Source organism: Carassius carassius, chromosome 42, assembly GCF_963082965.1.
Source record: "Carassius carassius chromosome 42, fCarCar2.1, whole genome shotgun sequence".
NCBI lineage: Eukaryota > Metazoa > Chordata > Actinopteri > Cypriniformes > Cyprinidae > Carassius > Carassius carassius.
In genome coordinates, this window is record NC_081796.1 from 10,602,450 (window position 1) to 10,615,969 (window position 13,520).

Below are 13,520 nucleotides of genomic sequence, written 5' to 3' on the forward strand. Positions count from 1 at the left end.
TGGAAAGCTTGGAGGACAGACTATCTTGCAACAATGCAAGTACGGAGGAAATGGACTAAGAAAAGATGGAACTTTGAGGAAGGTAATGTTGTTTTGCTTAAGGACTCCAATGTGAAACGTAATGAGTGGCTGATTGGACTCATTGTGAAAATTGTAAGATTAATAAGGGAATTAAGATCAATATAACTCAACGGGGATTGAATTACAGTGAATAAGAACTGAATTAGTATGCAAGTTATTCAGAATTAATATTTAACACTCTATCAACTATTCGTCCACCGATAAATTGAGATTAGGGTATTTTATCAATTCTGGACAAGTATTATCCCGTAGCCTACGGTAATAATATCATAAAATTATGATAACTGATTATGAGCAAGGTAACAGAATCTACAGTTTAAGGCAGTAACTTGTAAGCACACAGCACAAGACACTGGTATGTAAAATCAAACAAGGCTTTATTGAACTACTCTAATACACACAAACTAAACTAACGAAAACACACAAACATTCATTTAAACAGTGACAGAGAAAAGTGATGTTATTAACGAAGGGTGAATGGAGTCCCAAGTGTCTAGCGTTAGACATTATTTCTTGACCGCAACCTGAGGGAATCAATCTACTAGCACTTTAATTTTAGTTCGTTTTCTTAATAAGCTTTGCACCAGTTTCAGTCAGAATTAGGAGATATTGTGTACTTGCGTTTGGATGCTCCTTGTGGCTTTGTATGCGTTCCCTTCTGTAACGAAGTTGCTGGAGAGGGATTCTCTGGCGCTGATTGGCTGGCAGTCAGTCGATGATGTGTTCTAAAGGGACAGCAATCGATGGTGAGTGGTTGGTTGGCTTTGCCGGGTGGTGCTTCATTCGAGAGACTTCCTGTATTGCGGGTTGCTATACAACGGAGTTTTCTCTAAGTCTGGAGTGAGTCTTTCTTTTTACAAAGTTCAGCGAATGATCTTACGAAAGAGTTGATGAGTTTTGAGTGAGCTCTTGGTGGTTTGAAGAGTACACGCTGGACGATGGAAAGGTCAGCACAAAACATAGGCAAGAGCCCAAGTCACTGCAAGCAGGGCAAAAAGCTAGGCAAAAAGCAAGGCAAAAAGTTTGTCATTGGTTTATAAGCGTGTCCATCTGACCCGTCCTTCTTAGTGCGACAGCCAATCAGATATTGTCTTGGGCGGGTCAATCAGATATTGTCTACGCCCCGTTCTCCGGTTCTTGCTTGTTAGCATAATGTCCACGTGTTTGCGTGTGTCCAAACTCCTGAGAGTTTAGTTTAAACACTTTAATAAGCAAACTTAATAGTTTAAATATGGTGCATCCTACACACATCTACTTTATATCAAAATTCTAGAAATCATTTACCCATCAAGTAGGTACCAAAGTACATATACTTCCCATAGTTGAGGTGGAAGTAAATAAGGATTTAGCCGTGATAAGTGTTTAACAAACAAAATTAACTTGAGTAATATAAAGCATGCATAATACAGAGAATACACATGTATGAGGCGACTTCTGGTGATTAGTTCCTATAACTGAGGTAGAAAACCCTACAAATAGGCTGTAATGAAAGTTAAACACACAGAAATAATTCCACAGGTTATATAAAACATACATGATACTTAAGATATATGTGAGGTAAAAAAAAGTAATCAATTCAGCATATTGGAAGCAATTTTGAGACCGTTGTTTGTATTAAACCACAAGTTGGTCAAATTTCAGTTTACAGTTTCTCTGGAATTTACAGCGGCAGAAAGGAGGTGTTCCCTGGTTTAAGGTTTTTGTTGATCCTAGGCCAAAGGAATGCCTTAGCATCCTTTCCTTTCCCTAAGGCTGGGGATTTATGCATTGGGGTCACCACAGGGTTTCTTGGCCATTTGGTCTTAAGTTTGGGGAACAAAGAGAAATCTTTTCCTGCTGTCCTGGCATCGCTGGTATGAGATTAGACAGGCACGAAAAGGGAAAGAAGGGTAACATCTCCTTTAGCCATCTTGGCACCATGACTGTGTTTTATGACGCACTAATGGTTCAATGGGGAATTGTTCTGAACTGTGGAATGCGGTGTTGGGTTCTTTTAATGAAATGGACTGCTCAAGGATAATCCTACAAAACCATATCCAGCAGTGATGATAACGTGAGGAAGGTGGAGATAAAGATAATTAAAGAAGGATTTGCAAAAGTATACCTAAGGCCTTTCTCTTAAGTAGTACTACTCCTGCCTGGGAATTTACAGAAGGATCAATAGTGGTATCATAATTTATTATACCAGGTGAGGAGTGTGCTGTTGCTTATGTCTAGCAGTGTTTATTTTCCACCTCCTACTGGACATTTAAGGTACTGCACTTTATTTGCTGTTTACTTTCAGTTTCTCTCAGTAAATGCAGTTGAGAAGAACGTGTATACAGTTCCTATGGGTTATTGATTTCATCGTTTAAACCTTGGAAATATATCTCTGTAAGTGCTAAACTTTATACTAAATAGTGCTTTAAGTGTTGTGTAGACTAAAGTAAAGTGTAAGTTATTTTCTGAAAGTGTCAAGTAGATGAATCACTTTTTGTCCCATGTCCAATTTATTACCAATCTTGTTCTATCTCGAGAGTATTGGCAAGTGTCCGTTGAGGGAAAGTCTTGACAAAAATGCTTTTATCTCTCACTGTGGCCTATTTCATTTCATAGTCCATCCTTCAGTGCTTAGCAATGCCCCTGCTACCTTCCAGAGGGTCATGAACACCATTCTCGCTGGCCTGATTTATAAATGCTGTTCAGTGTACTTGGACAACATCGTAATAGCTTCACCGACCTTTAAAGAACACCTTGTATGCCTTTGCGATGTTCTCTTGAGACTAAGGACACCAGGTCTCTCTCTAAAGTTGATCAAATGTCAGTTTTGTCTAAGTGAGCTCATATACCTTGACTACCATGTCAGGCCAGAGAGTATATCACTAGACCCAGCAAAAGCTAAAGGCGGTGACCGAGTTCAGAATGCCAAAGGACACAATGATGTCAGAGGATTCCTTGGCCTTACAGGCTATTATTCTACACTTGAAAAAACCTACTCATTGCCTGAAAAAAACCCTATTCAACCCCTGAAAATAAATGTTTAGGAGGGATTTGGGATCTGGAGTACTTTAGACCCTATGTAGAGGGCCTCCATGTGATGGTCTATACAGACCATAATAGCCTGAGATGGCTGATGAAATGCCCAAACCCTTCAGGACTTCTAGTGAGGTGGTCCTTATGCCTATAGGACATTGATTTTAGTATTGCACATAAGCCAGTTGTTCAAAACAAGGTCAAGGACACGTTGTCCATTATGACATTTTTTGGGGGATGGATCTTTGTGGCCTCTCCTCAGTCATGCTGACAGACAAAGCACAGTTGAGACAACTACAGGAAAATGACCCAGTGGTCAGTGATCTTTTGTGCCCTTAAGTGTGCTGGAAAAGAGGATGTTGATGAAAAGTATGCCATTCAAGATGGTTTGCTGTATGTCAGAGACCCCAGAGTGACTTGTGGACTAAATCCAATGAAACAGCTCAAAATATTTTACACACATACCTCCATCAGAGGTACTTTGGTGAAATATTACTGTCAGCCACCTCCGAATTACTAAAACATTGACCAGGCTAAGATTAGGTTCTTCTTGCCAAAAATGGCAGAGGATGTGAAGAGATGCATTACTTCATGTTCTGTGTGTCGGTTGACAAAGCCAAGTCAAAAGAAACCAGCGGTTCTGATAGCCACAATTAAACCACAACAGCCTTGGGAATACACTGGAGTAGACTTTGTCAGCCTTCTCCCTTGGGCACAGAATGGCAATTAGTACATTATTGTATTCATTGTCTACTTCTCAAAGTGGGTAAAAAAGCAGTCAGAACAGCGACAGCACAAATTGCTTTAATTCCTGAGTGAAATCTTTGCCAGACTTACCTGATTTCAGTAACCTTTTCGAGTATGTGGTGGAATCCTAGGAACAGAACACAGGTTGACTACATAACCAAATTTTTATGGAATAGATGACCCGGATGTGACATACCTGGAGAACTTAGGAGTTTTCATACAAGATGCTCATTATCATGCAAGAGTAGCTCTAGAGCATTGGTTCTCAAACTTGTCCTGGAGTACCCCCAGCCCTGCACTTTTTGTATGTCTCCCTTATCTACCACACCTGATTCAGCTCATCAGCTCATTTGTAGAGACTGCAAGGCCTGAAGTGGGTGTGTCAGACATAGGGAGACATACAAAATGTGCAGTACTGGGGCAACTTCATGGAGAGGTTTGAGGAAGGATGTAAACAAAGGAAACAATACATTGATACAATATTTTAAATTGTTTTCTGAGTGTGTATGTGAAGATTTATCTCAAAATACCCCACAGAGTTTTTTTTATAGCTTGTTGAAATTGTCACTTTTAGGGTCTGAGCCAAAGCCTGTGCTGTTTTATTTGTGTTTGTCCCCTTTAAATGAAAATGAGCTGGTACTCCTGCCTCTTCTCTTCAGAAGAGTGTTACTGGTGGTGACCATGTTACAGACCTCACATTGCTTCAAAATGCAATTTTTAACTACCACTATTTAAGATCATTCTGGTAGCATGTGAAGGCAGCATTAGTGAAAACAGGCAGAGACAATGGTAGCTTTAGCAACATTAGCCTTACAGAGAGCCAAGAAGCTCTTTTGGAAAACAAAATATGAGGTGTGATGCTTACTTTGTCTGGAGTCTGGACATTTGCACATGAACGCTTGGTATCAATCCTGCTTTTCAGAAGCAATCTTTGCACAACTCCAGCACTGAACTGACCCTCATTTGTTAGGCAGTCCAGTTTAAATGTTAGCAAAAATGTATACGACTTTTCTATTCTTTCCAGGACATTTCCTTTGAAAATTAAATTTAACCACCGTGTCCTCAGCGGTATATGGAGACTCCTGGAACCAGGAAGTATGACCATATTAGCCCGGTCCTGTCAACACTGCACTGGCTCCCTATATCGTATAGATTTTAAAATATTGCTTATTACTTATAAAGCCCTGAATGGTTTAGCACCTCAGTATTCAAATGAGCTCCTTTTACATTATAATCTTCTACGTCCGCTACGTTCTCAAAACTCAGGCAATTTGATAATACCTAGAATATCAAAATCAACTGCGGGCGGCAGATCCTTTTCCTATTTGGCGCCTAAACTCTGGAATAACCTACCTAACATTGTTCGGGAGGCAGACACACTCTTGCAGTTTAAATCTAGATTAAAGACCCATCTCTTTAACCTGGCTTACACATAACATACTAATATGCTTTTAATATCCAAATCCGTTAAAGGATTTTTAGGCTGCATTAATTAGGTAAACCAGAACCGGAAACACTTCCCATAACACCCTATGTACTTGCTACATCATTAGAAGAATGGCATCTACGCTAATATTTGTCTGTTTCTCTCTTATTCCGAGGTCACCGTAGCCACCAGATCCAGTCTGTATCCAGATCAGAGGGTCACTGCAGTCACCCGGATCCAGTACGTATCCAGACCAGATGGTGGATCAGCACCTAGAAAGGACCTCTTTGCCCTGAAAGACAGCGGAGACCAGGACAACTAGAGCCCCAGATACAGATCCCCTGTAAAGACATTGTCTCAGAGGACCACCAGGACAAGACCACAGGAAACAGATGATTCTTCTGCACAATCTGACTTTGCTGGCAGCCTGGAATTGAACTACTGGTTTCGTCTGGTCAGAGGAGAACTGGCCCCCCAACTGAGCCTGGTTTCTCCCAAGGTTTTTTTCTCCATTCTGTCACCGATGGAGTTTCGGTTGCTTGCCGCTGTCGCCTCTGGCTTGCTTAGTTGGGGTCACTTCATCTACAGCGATATCGTTGACTTGATTGCAAATAAATGCACAGACACTATTTAACTGAACAGAGATGACATCACTGAATTCAATGATGAACTGCCTTTAACTATCATTTTGCATTATTGACACACTGTTTTCCTAATGAATGTTGTTCAGTTACTTTGACGCAATGTATTTTGTTTAAAGTGCTATATAAATAAAGGCAACTGGGAGTTCAGTGCCTTGCTCAAGGGTACTTCATTCATGGGTAATGACGGTGGAAGAGAGCACTGTTCATTCACCCCCCCCCCAACCGACAACTCCTGCCAGCACCAAGACTCAAACCTGTGACCTTTGTGTTACAAGTCCAACTCTCTAACCATTAGGCCACAGCTTTTACCATTATAGGCTGGTTGTTTTCAGACACTGTGGCTACAAAACTGTTATAAAAGTGATATACACCTTATAAAAGTGATTTTTGCATTCTGTGGCACTTTTAAGTGTTGCTAGAGACTGGTTGACACCCCCCTCCCATTAATTTTCCTCAGAAAGCTTACATGAACAGTCAGAAATCAGAATCAGAAAGAGCTTTATTGCCAAGTATGCTTGCGCATACAAGGAATTTGTTTTAGTGACATAAGCTTCCAGTAAACAGAGACAACAACACACAGACAAAAAAAAAAAAAAAAAAAAAAAAAAAATTTACAGGAGAATTACAAATTGGCAAATAAATAAGTGTATAAACAATTGTGCTATAGATGATAATGGAATAGGATTGAGTGAGATGCAGGAATGTTCTAGGATGGAGGGGTAACAAATAAATATAAGGATATTGCACATTTTTTCATAAGCATAAGTTTAAGTGGGAAACATTTAACTGTTCATGAGGTAGATTGCCTGGGGGAAGAAACTATTCTTGTGCCTTGCTGTTCTTGTATTTGCGGCTCTGAGGCGCCGGCCAGATGGCAAAAGTTCAAAGATGGGGTGACTTGGATGTGAGGGATCCAGAGTGATTTTCTGAGTCCTTTTCCTCACTCTGGATGTGTACAGTTCTTGGAGGGTGGGCAGAGGAGCACCAATAATCCTTTCAGCAGTCCGAACAGTTCTCTGTAGTCTTCTGATATCTGATTTTGTAGCTGAACCAAACCAGACAGTAATTGAAGTACACAGAACTGACTCAATGACGGCTGAGTAGAACTGTTTCAGCAGCTCCTGTGGCAGGTTAAACTTCCTCAGCTGGCGAAGGAAGTACAACCTTTGTTGGGCTTTTTTCACAATGGAGCCAATGTGATTGTCCCACTTCAGGTCCTGAGAGATGGTGGTTCCCAGGAATCTGAATGACTCCACTGCAGCCACAGTGCTGTTCGTGATGGTGAGTGGGGAAAGTGCAGGGGGGTTTCTCCTAAAGTCCACAGTCATCTCCACTGTTTTGAGCGTGTTCAGCTCCAGGTTGTTAAGACTGCACCAGACAGCCAGCTGCTCAACCTCCTGTCTGTAAGCAGACTCGTCACCGTCCTGGATGAGGCCGATGACTGTAGTGTCGTCTGCAAACTTCAGGAGCTTGACAGAGGGGTCTTTAGAGGTGCAGTCGTTGGTGTACAGGGAGAAGAGCAGAGGGGAGAGAACACATCCCTGAGGGGCACCAGTGTTGGTGGAGCAGCTGTTTGACATGAATTTCCCCAGTCTCACTAACTGTTGCCTATCTGTCAGAAAGCTGGTGATCCACTGACAGATAGAGCTAGGAACAGAGAGCTGGGTCAGTTTGGTCTGGAGGGTTGTTGGGATGATGGTGTTGAAAGCCGAACTAAAGTCCACAAACAGGATCCTCACATAAGTCCCTGTTTTGTCCAGATGTTGCAGGATGAAGTGCAATGCCATGTTGATTGCATCATCCACGGACCTGTTTGCTCGGTACGCAAACTGCAGGGGGTCCAGTAAGGGTCCAGTGATGTCCTTCAGATAAGCCAGAACCAGTTTTTCAAACGACTTCATGACGACAGACGTTAGAGCCACAGGTCTGTAGTCGTTAAGTCCTGTTATCTTGGGTTTCTTTGGAATGGGGATTATGGTGGAGCGTTTGAAGCAGGAAGGCACTTCACACAACTCCAGAGATCTGTTGAAGATCTGTGAAAAGATGGGGGCCAGCTGGTCAGCACAGATTTTCAGGCAGGCTGGTGTAACGCCATCTGGGCCTGGTGCTTTTCTTCTTTTGTTTTTCTTGAAGACCTGGCGCACATCATCTACACAGATTTGAAGAGCAGGAGGTATGGAGAGGGGGATTGCAGCAGGTGTTAATGGTTGTGTAGGGAGATGGTCAGAGTGGGTGTTGGGGGTTTCAAATCTACAATAAAACTCATTCAGGTCGTTAGCAAGTCGTTGATTAGCCTCAGTGCAAGGGGATGGTGTCTTGTAGTTTGTGATGGCTCTCAGTCCTCTCCAAACTGAAGTAGAGTCGTTGGAAGTAAACTGGTCTTCCAACTTTTTAGCGTAGGTCTTTTTAGCCGCTCTAATCTCTTTGTTCAGTGTGTTCCTGGCCTGATTGTACAAGACCCTGTCCCCATTTCTGTAGGCATCCTCTTTGGCCTGACGAAGGTGTCTGAGTTTTACTGTAAACCATGGCTTATCATTGTTGAATGTTAAATAAGTCCTGGTAGGAATGCATATATCCTCACAGAAACTAATATAGGATGTTACAGTCTCTGTGAGTTCGTCCAGATCGGTGGTAGCAGCTTCAAAAACGCTCCAGTCTGTGATGTCAAAACAAGATTGTAAATCCTGCTCTGTTTCGCTGGTCCATCTCTTCACAGTCTTTACTACAGGTTTAGCAGATTTAAGTTTCTGCTTGTAGGTCGGTATGAGATGAACCAGGCAGTGATCAGAACGTCCCAAAGCTGCTCGTGGAACAGAGTGATATGCATCCTTTATTGTGGTGTAACAGTGATCCAGTATATTACTGTCTCTGGTGGGACAGGTAACATGCTGTCTGTATTTTGGCAGTTCACGGGAGAGATTGGCTTTATTAAAGTCCCCAAGAATGATTAAAACAGAGTCCGGGTGTTGTTGTTCTGTGTCTGTGATCTGATCAGCGAGTTTCTGTAAAGCTGAGCTCACATGCGCTTGAGGAGGGATGTAAACACTAACCAGAATGAACGAGTGAAACTCCCGCGGCGAATAGAACGGCTTGCAGTTGACAAACTGCATTTCTAGATCAGGACAGCACATCTTCTTTAATACAGTTACATCTGTACACCACCGTTCATTGATGTAAAAGCATGTCCCGCCGCCGCGCGATTTCCCTGTTGATTCTGCGTCGCGATCCGCTCTGAACAGCTGAAAGCCCGGCAGATGGAGCGCGCTGTCCGGTATGGCGTCATTCAGCCAGGTTTCCGTGAAACTCAGAGCAGCAGAGTGAGAGAAATCCTTATTTGTCCGAGAAAGCAGAAGGAGTTCATCCGTTTTGTTGGGTAGAGAGCGGAGATTTGCGAGATGGATGCTAGGCAACGGCGTTCGAAATCCGCGCTTCCTGAGTCTGACGAGCGCTCCCGCTCGCTTTCCCCGTCTGCGCGTCCTGAAGCGCTTGATCAGCGCCGCTGCTCCTCCGATAACAATGTTCAGTAAAACGTCTGTATAATAGAAATCCGGAAAAATATCATGTGGTGTGTTCTGCCGAATGTTCAGCAGTTCATCCCTGGTGAAACTGATCGTGTTTGTTAAACAAAAAACAGGAAAAACGAACAAAAACAGTACAAACACTGGAGAGCCAAGCACTGAAGCAGCCATGTGCGGCGCCATCTTGGATCATCATGACTGTGCTGTTTTTGCAGACACAGAGTACTGTTTTTCAAACTTTACTTTGACACTCAGAGATTTGTTGATTTTCTTTTTTTTTTTGTGAATAATGACCTGTTCCATGGAACTGACCGTTATAACCTGAGACTGAGACAGAAAACCATAATTACTTCTGACCGGACAGTCAATAGGTGGACTTACCCACATCATACACACAAGTCTGAGGTTAAGGAAGGGGAGATGAAACAATGGTGTTGATTGTCACTTGTTGTTTATTGACAAATGTTCAAGGTTTGATGTTATTAAAATGGGTTTTGCACACAGTTTTCTCACCCTGGAACAGCTTTTCAACTGTGGCATGTATGTATAGTTGTTGAGTGAAACAGGAATTCTCCTTGGTTGTATACACTTGGGGTCAGCCTTTATTTGACTGGGGGAATCTGTAAAAGTAGAATTAGGCAGACACACTCTCTCAGTGGGCACTTGCAGGCGATAAAAGAAGCGAGAGCTGTGAATGAACATCACATGTATGCGTGTAAAGCCTGTCCATATTTTCTGTTGTTCTTTACCCTGTTTGGTTTCTGTTCAGTAACTCAGTTGTTAGTCAATTGTTTTGCAAAAGGCACCATTGTGTGCAGGGGATTGACAATGCTGATAATAAAGAACCACTGAAGAATATACGTGAGTCTTTGCTTACACTTTGCTACAGCCATTCAGGCAAGTTAACTGGCCTCTCCTATTAAGGATTACAAGTGTCATGAGTCAGAGCACACAAAGCCACTAGAAAGCAAGCCTGCAACCTTTAGCCAAAAAAGCATAACGGATAATGCTAACACTTCCAGTTTGCCAGAACGTGGGAAAGGAGACCAGAGACCGTTTTTTAATTTTATTTTATTATTATTAATGTCAGTGAAGAAGAGGTTTTACTATGCTGAATGAACAGTTTTTAGAGTAAACAGCTTATCATTTAATGAAGCGTCAGCCTATTGGCTAATCTCCAACACGTTTTACACTAAGCAATACTTATGGATTGAACTATTATCAGAATTTACACCGGGAAAAAACATCTGTTTTATAAGATAAGTCACTGACATTTTGTGACAGGTAGGATTCAGCTTACAGCATTTCTCATTTATTCCTAATGGTATCTGTAAACAGCAATTGAGTGTCGCACAACTCTGACTGAAATTCAATGATGTCAAGACTGTAATGGGATTGGTTATTAAGAAACACGTGATCCAAGTTGACCGTTACGCTAAGACAATCTCTGAGAGCGTGTTCAAATCTGTCAATCATGTGATCATATCTCCTGCCCTTCCTTGTGAAAAAATAAGAGAGATTTTTCTATTCATGAAATATGAAAACAATTAGACATATGACTGTGACGATATGTTTTCTGTATGTGTTTTTATGCAGCTCATGGTATTTTCATAGCAATAAAGGATGTTTTTGACAAATGAAAACCGGGTGTTTATTTTCAGAGCTATTCTTAATACACATATAATGCATATTGTTGCTCTTTTGTTGATTTTGATTGCTTCCATTGTCCTCATTTGTAAGTCGCTTTGGATAAAACCATCTGCTGAATGACTAAATGTAAATTTAAATGTATTTATGTAAGCGTTATAGATAGTTTGTGTTTCTGGTGTAGAACCAAAGTTTATTTTTCCTAATTTAAAGCTGTATATTGAGCAGCGGACAATGTTAAATCCTTATACAAGATACATGATACAAGATACTGTGTCTTGCATGCAACGAGATACTGTTATATTAGCTGGGTTCTTGTGAAAACTGAAACTTAGAATTGAGAGACATGCATATTTGAAAAAGCTATGTAAACAGTTTTACCTTATGTTTGTTTTAAACTTAAGATGCTAATCATATTACTCATTGCCAAGTAAAAACATCCAAGCATATGCCTTTGTCATCATTAAATCAGTTTTAAAAACAAATCTCAGCACAGAACAGGAACAAGAAACAGGAAGTGGTTTATTACTGCTGTGCTACTCAATTGTACAACTAAATATTTATGGTTATTTCTAATGTGTCAAAAAAACTGACTATTCTTACTGCTTTTGTGCAGTAGAGTTCCATGTACTGCACCAAAAGCCCCCTAGAACTCCAGGTGAATTTTGAGTAATCAAAAACATCTCAGTGTTAGGTTTAGATATGGTGGCTTCACAGCAAGGTTTTGTGATTAGGAGTGCTTTCCTGAATAATGCAGTTAGAAAGTGGTTTGATGTATAGTGTAGTAGTGTAGAATTTCTGTTACTTTTATGTAGTTGTTTGGCCAGCAGTGAATTTTAATGTATTTATCTTTCCTCTAACTTGTGAAGCTAAATTCTTTTGTTGGTTACCAAAGCAGTACTTTGGTAAAGGATGCTAAAGTCAAAGTCAAAGTCACCTTTATTTATATATAGCGCTTTAAACAAAATACATTGCGTCAAAGCAACTGAACAACATTCATTAGGAAAACAGTGTCAATAATGAAAAAATGATAGTTAAAGGCAGTTCATCATTGAATTCAGTTATGTCATCTCTGTTCAATTAAATAGTGTCTGTGCATTTATTTGCAATCAAGTCAACGATATCGCTGTAGATGAAGTGTCCCCAACTAAGCAAGCCAGAGGCGACAGCGGCAAGGAACCGAAACTCCATCAGTGACAGAATGGAGAAAAAAACCTTGGGAGAAACCAGGCTCAGTTGGGGGGCCAGTTCTCCTCTGACCAGACGAAACCAGTAGTTCAATTCCAGGCTGCAGCAAAGTCAGATTGCGCAGAAGAATCATCTGTTTCCTGTGGTCTTGTCCTGGTGCTCCTTTGAGACAAGGTCTTTACAGGGGATCTGTATCTGGGGCTCTAGTTGTCCTGGTTTCCGCTGTCTTTAAGGGATGTAGAGGTCCTTTCTAGGTGCTGATCCAGCATCTGGTCTGGATACGTACTGGATCCGGGTGACTGCAGTGACCCTCTGATCTGGATACAGACTGGATCTGGTGGCCACGGTGACCTCGGAACAAAAGAGAAACAGACAAATATTAGCGTAGATGCCATTCTTCTAATGATGTAGCAAGTACATAGGGTGTTATGGGAAGTGTTTCCGGTTCCGGTTTACCTAATTAATGCAGCCTAAAAATCCTTTAATGGATTTGGATAATAAAAGCATATTAGTATGTTATGTGTATGCCAGGTTAAAGAGATGGGTCTTTAATCTAGATTTAAACTGCAAGAGTGTGTCTGCCTCCCGAACAATGTTAGGTAGGTTATTCCAGATTTTAGGCGCCAAATAGGAAAAGGATCTGCCGCCCGCATTTGATTTTGATATTCTAGGTATTATCAAATTGCCTGAGTTTTGAGAACGTAGCGGATGTAGAGGATTATAATGTAAAAGGAGCTCATTCAAATACTGAGGTGCTAAACCATTCAGGGCTTTATAGGTAGTAAGCAATATTTTAAAATCTATACGATGCTTGATAGGGAGCCAGTGCAGTGTTGACAGGACCGGGCTAATATGGTCATACTTCCTGGTTCTAGTAAGAACTCTTGCTGCTGCATTTTGGACTAGCTGTAGTTTGTTTACTAAGCGTGCAGAACAACCACCCAATAAAGCATTACAATAATCTAACCTTGAGGTCATAAATGCATGGATTAACATTTCTGCATTTGACATTGAGAGCATAGGCCGTAATTTAGATATATTTTTGAGATGGAAAAATGCAGTTTTACAAATGCTAGAAACGTGGCTTTCTAAGGAAAGATTGCGATCAAATAGCACACCTAGGTTCTTAACTGATGACGAAGAATTGACAGAGCAACCATCAAGTCTTAGACAGTGTTCTAGGTTATTACAAGCGAAGTTTTTAGGTCCTATAATTAACACCTCTGTTTTTTCAGAATTTAGCAGTAAGAAATTACT